Below are 8,935 nucleotides of genomic sequence, written 5' to 3'. Positions count from 1 at the left end.
GAAGGTATGCTAGTGGGTAAACACCAGCTTAATGCGGCCAAACACAGTTTAGATGTGGCATCTAAGACCCTCACCTCTGCTGTTGCTTTACGACGCCATGCCTAGCTACGTGCCACAGCCTTGCAGCAGGACACTAAGTCAATCATTGAAGATCTTGGGCTCTTCCACTCTACGACTGATTCCGTCCTCCAGAACCTTGACAAAAGTCTTAAAACGTCTCGCAATTTGAGAGTCACGATGACTTGCAAGCAATCTAGAGGAAAGTCCTGGAATAAATCATGGTCTCACAAGCCTTCGTTTAAATCCTCTCCCGAACCACAGTGGCAGAGGTCTCCTGGCACTTCTTCCTGTCCCTATGGGAATAAGACCAAATTCGTAGCAGCATCACAACCTAGGGCCAAGCTCCAGAAAAACTCCAAAAAAAGCCTTCCGTTACCCCGTCGTCCCACCCGCCTTTCCCCTTACCTGTTGGCCTGGCATCGGATAACGTCGGATCGGTGGGTCCTCTCAGTGATCCGGGAGGGATACCTTATAGAGTTCATGCAAGTTCCCAACAGCTCACACTTCATACTCACTCCATCATCACCTCCGCTTCTGGACAAGATAAAAAGCCTCCTTTACAAGGATGCTATAGAACCGGTTCCAGTGCCGCTACAATGCCTAGGTTTCTATTCTCGTTACTTTACTGTTCCAAAGAACGATGGAGGCCTCCGTCCTATCATGGATCTCAGAAACCTGAACCAATACATTGTTTACAAAAAGTTCTCACGACAACTCTACAGTCTATCCTTCCCCTTTTAGAGAAGGGAGTCTGGGTGGTAACCTTGGACTTGCAGGACACTTATTTCCATGTGTCTATTCATCCATCCCACAGGATGTTCCTCTGTTTTGTGGTCGGCAATGACCATTTTCAGTACAAGGCCCTCCCCCTCGGGCTCTCTACTGCCCCTCGTGTTTTCACCAAGGTAATGGTGGTCATTGTGGCTCACCCTCGGCTGCAGGGCATGCAAATTTTCCCGTACATCGATGATTGGTTGTTGATTGCGGAGACAGAGACAACCCTGCTTGAACACATTGCCTTAACCCTCAATACCCTGTCAACCCTGGGATTGCGGGTAAATCTTAAAAAGTCGATGCTCACCCCTTCCACTTGGGTGCAATTCATTGGCGCAATCCTTGACTTGACACTCTGCGGAGCTTTCCTTCCCCCCAAAAGGGCAGAGGACATCGTCACCCTCATTGGCCTCCTCAGAAGACAAAGGATGGCTTCAGCGAGGCAGATACAATGCTTATTAGGGCTCATGGCTGCAACTACATCGGTCCTGGTCTTTGCCAGACTTCGAATGAGACCACTCCAACTTTGGTTCATTCAAAAGTTCCACCCCCAGTGCCAACCTCAATCCCTACGCTTCACTCTTCCGGGACACGTCCTAACCTCTCTCCATTGGTGGGAAGACAGGCAGAATCTACTGGAGGGAGCTCCATTCCACCGTCTGGACCTGGTTGTCACCCTGTCCACGGATGCATCTCTCTGGGGCTGGGGAGTGCATCTTCAAGGCCTGTGTGTGGGAGCGCAGTGGGAACCTCGAGTAACACACCACCACATCAACTTTCTGGAGTTATTAGCCATTCAGTACACGCTAAAATCCTTCCGCCACCTAGTGACCAACCAGGTAGTTGCGGTTCTCACCGACAACACCACGGCACCCTGTTATCTCAACCGTCAGGGTGGGATGGTGTCCAGGAGCCTCTGTCGCCTGGCCACGGAAATTTGGAATGAGTGCCAGTCATGGGACACGTTTCTAGTGGCGGCCCATTTACCAGAAACCTTCAACGTGCAGGCAGACTTCCTGAGCAGAGGAGGTGCGTCACGGCACAAGTGGGAGATCAGTTGGTCATATCTATTCCCGATTTTCCAGAAGTGGGGCCATCCAGATGCTGATGCATTCGCAACGTGTGAAAACAAGAAGCGTTTCTGCTCACAAAGTTTGGATCAGTATGGCTAGTGGAATCCACCTGTAGGGGATATAAATGCATTGTCTTGATCTATATATAGGACAGATGGACTCACATTCTAGCTGTATTTGAGGAAGTGAGCAGTGACTCACAAACACTCCTACCCTGCCACAAATTTTGTTAGACTTTTAAGGTGCTGCTGAATTCTTGCTCTTTTCTGCTGCCACAGCCAGACTAACATGGCTACCCATATTGACCTGTCTCTAAAGTGGGCTGTTACTGGAACTGCATGGTGCTGCACCAAGCAGAAATGGCTGCAATGGGGCCCACCAGGAGTTCCTGCAAAGCACAGACCAGAGCAAGGACAGCAAGCAGAACATGCCCTTCCAACTTCTCCACGTTCACCTCTTTGTTAAAGACAATCTGTCCCGCGTGCACCCAGTAGACAGCAGGCCCCGCTCTTTTGGATTAGCTTGCAATTTGGGGACAGAACCACTCTGGGGTGTTCTAATGAACTGTGAAATGAACATAATGTCAGTCGCCGATGCAAATGGGCCCATGCCACCGCTGTTGCTAGTGGGTTGTTTTGCCTGGGAGCTAACACAGGTAATTTAAAGATATTAACGAACACTGTTAATTAGCATCATTATTATACTGCTGCGTCGCTAGGCCTAATGCACAGTCAGATAAATAATCCCGCTGTGTCAAAAGTGTCTCCTATGGAACCTTCAGGATTAGTGGGGAATGGATTGGTGCATTCGGCGCAGCGTAGGACATGCCGCAATGTTCTTTCTGCAGCAGTCTTCTCTCTACGTGCCTGGTTGGAAGTCGTACAGCTCACAAGAGCAAAGCCAGAACTGCAGGCTGGCTGGAGAGAAAAGCCTCCAGTCCCACTCTAGAAATCTCAGTGCCTACTTTCATAGTTGTGAGAACTACACATGCGCAGACCACACTCTGCCAAGAGAGCCCCCTCCCTAGGCTTGCCAAGTCCCCCCGGGGGGTGGGGAAACCCCTGCCCGAGAGGCCCGTTACCCGCCGCCGGCAGATCAGGCCCCGGGGAAACCCCACCCCCAAACCACGTGACATGCCCAGCGTCAGCACGTCACCCGGAAGTGACGCAATCACGTCGGGCACGTGGGGGCGGGGCCACAATCATCCGAGGAAAACTCTAGCAGATCCTAGAGTGGACTGATGTCACTTCTGGGTTTTCCCAGAAGTGATGTCATATGGCTATTACAACTTTTCCCCCTCCCACTGGTGGGAAAAGGGAACTGAGGACAGGAGGTCCCCTGCCCCCAACGAGAACCTGGCATCTCTACAAGCAGCCCAAGTGGAAGACAGAACCACTTTGTCATCGTCATGTGAGTCAGTAAGGTGGTCACCACTGGGGTGCTTTCTCCGAACCAGGATGACTTCAGTACAATCCAATTGCTTGTATTTTTTCATTAACTCTGATGCCTCGTATCTCAGGCTGCTCTACCGGACAAGGATGAAAGTCTGCCGGGGTGCTCTGTGCAGCAATTTGTTAACTGGGGGATGGTGGCCTGCGTCTCCCTATTAGAAGTCAGGAGGGGCCTGTGGACCCCCGCACAGAAATAATTTGGCCTCTTGCCCCTTGATTCCTCTGCCTTCATTACCTCTCACCCAAGCAGATGAACAGCCAAATAGAGTTTGGATTGATGGCCATGTCACAAAAACACTTTTATCTGCGGGGGGCTCATTCACACGGCATCTTCGGTTAAAAGGACCAGGCAGTAGGTGATGTGAAAGACCTTAACCTGAGACCCTGGCTCAGTGGCAGAGCCTCTGCTTGGCATGCAGAAGGTCCCAGGTTCAATCCCCGGCATCTTCGGTTAAAAGGACCAGGCAGTTGGTGATGTGAAAGACCTTGACCTGAAACCCTGGCTCAGTGGCAGAGCCTCTGCTTGGCATGCAGAAGGTCCCAGGTTCAATCCCCGACATCTTCAGTTAAAAGTACCAGGCCGTAGGTGATGTGAAAGACCTTGACCTGAGACCCTGGCTCAGTGGCAGAGCCTCTGCTTGTCATGCAGAAGGTCCCAGGTTCAATCCCCGGCATCTTTGGTTAAAAGGACCAGGCAGTAGGTGATGTCTGAGACCCAGGAGAGCCACTGCCAGGTTGAGTAGACAATGCTGACCTCGATGGACAAATGGTCTAATTCCGTATATGGTGGCTTCATGTGTTCAGTCATCCTCCTCAAATCTCCAAGAGCATCCCTTCTTTACCAAACCGCAGCACACGACCCGGTGTGCACCGCCCACTCCAGTGACACGGATGGATCCATAGCTGCAGCCGATCCATGCTCCCGGAGTGATTCTGACATCCCGTGATTGATGGTGTTGTGTCTGTCATGCAGCCGCCTTCTGAAAGTGCCCATTTGTTTCCCTGTAGATCCTTATCTTGCTAATGTAGCGAGCTGGGCTTATCTCTTCCCGAGGCCCCTTCTGCACAGAAAAAGAAATCACCTCTGTTATTTATGTATTTCTGTCTTTGGCTCCTCGAATCTATTTTCCTACACTTCCAATTATCTTCTATAGAGATCAACCGGAGGATAGGCCAGGTCCATAATGACCCCGGGATTATTGGATCATTACCAGGACGGCTCGCGAGCAAAGTGAGCCTGGCGTTCATCCTCTTCATATTTTCCCTACTGGAATTATTTTTTTCCCATTTTTACCCTTGTGCATGCGGCTCCTCTCCCCCCCCCCGTCTGTGCTGCTTTTCCCCCACTCTCCGAGGCAGACAAAGCCTCTTTTGCGCTTAATGTGATAATTTCCTAACTGCCTGGAAATATTTGGCGCTTTCCAAAACAATAAAGAATGTGTGATGATGCCGAGGAGCAAAAAGGGTGGTTCTTACATGATCTGAGCAGCGCAGTGGCTGTTTCTGTATGGATGCCCCCCCCTCCCTGGCACACTATAGTACTACCAGTCCAGTTTTTAATCCCCCGCATCTGCTGTTAAAGGACCCCGGGAAGCACTTGTTCTCCTCATGTGATCTCGGGTAAGTCAGTGCCAGTCTACGTATATAATCCTGAGAGAGATGAATCAGTGTTCTGATTCTGTCAAAGTAGGGTTGCCAACTCCCCTTCAGGGAATTCCTGGAAACTTGGGGGGTGTGGGGGGGGGGGGGGGGAGTCGGTAGGCATGGGATTCCATAGAGGCCATGCCCAAAACTACCATGTCCTCCAGAAGAACTGATTTCTGTTGTCTGGAGATCAGTTGTAATTCCAGAAGAATTCCAGGCCTCACCTGGAGGCTGGTAACCCTATGTCGCTCAACATGCTCAATTTTCACCATGTAGAAACTTTTATTGGTTGAACAGCAGGGTGCATGTGGGACATCTCCAGGCAAAGGACCTCAAACAGGCATCTATTAAATGTTTTCTCTTGTCTTGTTTTTCCCTCGACCACTTTATGCTTGCAGTATCCTTATCAGGTGGATTTGGCTGAGAGTGAGAGTGCTTGGCCCCAAACCACCCAGTGAGTGCATGACTGAGCGGGGACTAGGCACTGGGACTTCCTGAGCCTCGTCTGGTGCTACTATGCTAGTTCTTACGTGTCAGGTGTTGGGAAAGACTTCCCTGCCTGAGACCCCACAGAGGTGTCAGATTAGACAAAATGGCACTAGATGTGCTACCATGTATGGTCAGGGAGGCACATATACAGGAAGTTCTTGATCATGTCCATTTGCAGGGTGGAACCAGCAGAAATGCTTGCTCAGATGAGGCAGAGCATAACAAAAGAGGTAGTCCTATAAATATGAGGCTCCAAGATTGTGAAGAGCGTAATGTGTAAGAGCATAATAGAAGCCATGTTGGATCAGGCCAGTGGCCCATCAGTCCAACACTCTGTGTCACACAATGGCCAAAAGCTAGGTGCCATCAGGAGGTCCACCACTAGGGCCAGAACTCCAGAAGCCCTCCAACTGCCCCCCCAAGCACCAAGGATACAGAGCATCCCTGCCCCAGACATAGTGTTCCATCTATACTGTGGCTAATATATGATAACCAGTTCTTTGAACTGAACCCAGTAGCTCATAGGCAGCCCATGGAGTGACTGTAGAATGGGTGTGATCTGCCTGCATGTTCTACCTAGCTCCTGAGAATTACCGACCTGTGGCATTCTGTTCCAACCAGAGTCTCTGAGCTGACTTGAACTGCAGGCCCATACCGTTCCTCTAAACATTGCACCCCTATTCTGAGTGATTTCCTAGCTGTTAATGGCAAGGGCTCACGGTCTGTTAAGCAGTGACCGTAGAGGGAATATCAGGTCAACTGAAAACATGTTGACTGTTGTTCACTACAGATGACTGTAGCCTTGCATTGTGGCCATGGCCTGTTGGGGTGCTAGGCATGCATTAGCAAAGGGTGTGGGCCACAGGAGCGAGGTGTGTTAGCCAGTATGGAACACCAGTATAATACAGGTGGGACAGCGGGCGACATTTAAAGTCCACCATGGGAGCCTTTCTGGAAAAGGACAGGGAAGGCTGTTGTGCTTGTGTCTGAGCTTTTCTTCCTGTTTGAGAACAGCAAAGTGACTGTCGAGTAGCGCTGTGACAATGAGAGAACCCGCAGGGTTTTTGTGCGATTCTATTGTGGCCTTTTTAGCAGCCATGAAAAGAAAGCATGATTTGAAGATCTTGGTCTCCATTGTTCAGCCATTGTGAGCTCCCAGTGTATGATTTGCCCTTCGCAAGAGTACAAATGTACCTTAAACGTGTTCCAGTATTGCTCTGGAAATATAAAATACTGTTAAATCAGTCCTGCAAAAACCTTAAAGCTGAACTAGACTTTTTTTTTAATGCCAGTGCTGCAGTTCTTATGATTCCTACATTCCTAGAAAGGACAGTGATTGTCCAAGTGTAGCCCATGTCCTGTCCTTGCTGTATAATCTTCCTTTGCTAGAGATTTTATCCTTGTTATGTGGCCTAGTTTTAAATATTGGGGGTGGAGCTTTGGGAGGGAGGGGTTTGGGGAGGGGAGGGGCCTCAGTGGAGTATAATTCCATAGAGTCCGACCTCCAAACCTGCCATTTTATCCAGGGGAACCAATCTCTGAAGTAACACTTCAGACTGCTGGTGCAGGAAAGCAAGATCTAATGCGCCTCTGTCCAAAAATGAAAAGGAAATGCCTTGTCACAGAGAACTAGAAATCAAGGTACAGGTTTCTGCCCCAAAACATGCCAGTTTTGTATAGAGAATCTGTAACGATTCCTTGTTTATGGGTGTGTGTCTCTTTAAAAGTTTGGTTGCATGTGATAGTCTAGAGTGCTTGAAGAGGCAAGTGTGGTGTGATTGGTGAGTGACAGAGAGGGGGAGGGGTTTTGGAAGTGATGCTGTGTGGATGAATATGTATGTCTATCAGGAGTGACAGTTTGAGGTTTTGACAGTTGAAGAGTGACAGTTGATGAAGACAGTGGTGTTTAGAAGTTAGGTCGTTCTGAAGTCTGTGAGAGAAGCAGTCTGTGTGTGTGCAGTTAAGAACAGCTGAGGTTGTTCTGAGAGAATAGTAAAATGTAAATGAAAGTAATTGAAGACAAAGTTTAGGAAAGGCTGTATGTCCTGGAGAGAAACAGTGAACTTACATGACCTTGAGTTAAAGTTACAAAGTTACATGCCAAGATCCCTGACAGTGAAGGGAAAAGTGTGTGAAATACCCAAAGCAATTGTTTAGTATTTACCCATTCCTAGTTACAGTGTTCTACCATATTATTTACAAATTATATCAATAAATCTACTTTTATTTAAGATACCAGTTCTGAAAGAAATAATTTCTCAGGAAACACACAGAACCTCATGAAAGCCTAAAAACCGACCTACCTACCCAGTGACAGAAATATTATAGTATAAAGGTTTGGAAAGCCTTAAATTTCCTGGTGGCAGCCGGATATACACAGTAAAACAAAACATAAAGAACATTTTAAAGGGAAACCAGACCTCCCCAGATAAGGGGTCGTCACAGAAGCATTCTTACTTTTGTATGTACACAGCCCCCAAATTTGTAATACCGGAAAATTTAGGAACAGATGCCATTTGGGGTCTACCCCAAATGTACAGCTTATTTTAACCTCAGGACAACTAGCATATAGTGGGAAGGAAGAGAGTTGCCGTCCTCCCGGTAAGGCCCAGAGATCTCCAGCCAAATTCCAGACTTCAGATTTTTTACATACGTTTATGAAGACTACAGCGAACAGTTCCCCCTTGAGAAAATGGTTGCTTTGGAGGGTGGACTCAAAGGCATTCTATCCCACTGAGGTCCCCCCCCCCAAACTTCCTGCTTCTCGGGTTCCACCTTCCAAATCTCCTGGAATTTCCCAACCTAGAATTGGCAACCCTAAGAAGGAAGATGGTGACTTGCTCAAGATACCCACTGAAATTCCTGGCTGGCCAGGTGTTTGAATCTAGAGGTTTATCAATGAATAAAGTTTGAACTCTTTGGGATCCGGAGAGGGTACCTTCACTATTTTCTGATACAAACAACCCCCCCCCCAAAAAAACCCCACACCATCTTGTGATGCTATTAAGGTATGATAAGTGTGTGTGTTCATAAACCATTAACAAATTGGGTGACTTTTTGAGTTGTACAAAACTCTTCTACAGGCTTAAACATCCAGACTGGGCAAGAATTCTGTGAAACTGGAAAACTTGCCTTCTGCAATGTGAGCATTTTGACTCCAAATTAGAAGACAGAAAAAAGTAAACTGACAATACATATCTTTGCAGAGTAAGCCCAGTCTAATTGCAATAGACTTGATACTGTGGACCATCAAAAAGGCAAATCGGTGGGTTCAGGGGTCATTCCGTAGAAAAAGGGGCGCAGGAGCTCATTAGCATAACTCATTAGCATAACTTATTTGCATATGCCACACCCCCTGACATCACCGGAAGTGTGTCAGAAGGCAATAACCATTGCTCAAGCTCCACCGGACTGTTTTGGATTGCTAGCTATTGGGGGGGGGGG

Source organism: Gekko japonicus, unplaced genomic scaffold, assembly GCF_001447785.1.
Source record: "Gekko japonicus isolate JY-2015 unplaced genomic scaffold, Gekko_japonicus_V1.1 scaffold3852, whole genome shotgun sequence".
Lineage (NCBI taxonomy): Eukaryota > Metazoa > Chordata > Lepidosauria > Squamata > Gekkonidae > Gekko > Gekko japonicus.
The sequence above is the reverse complement of the archived record's forward strand: the minus strand, read 5'-3'. Positions refer to the sequence as shown.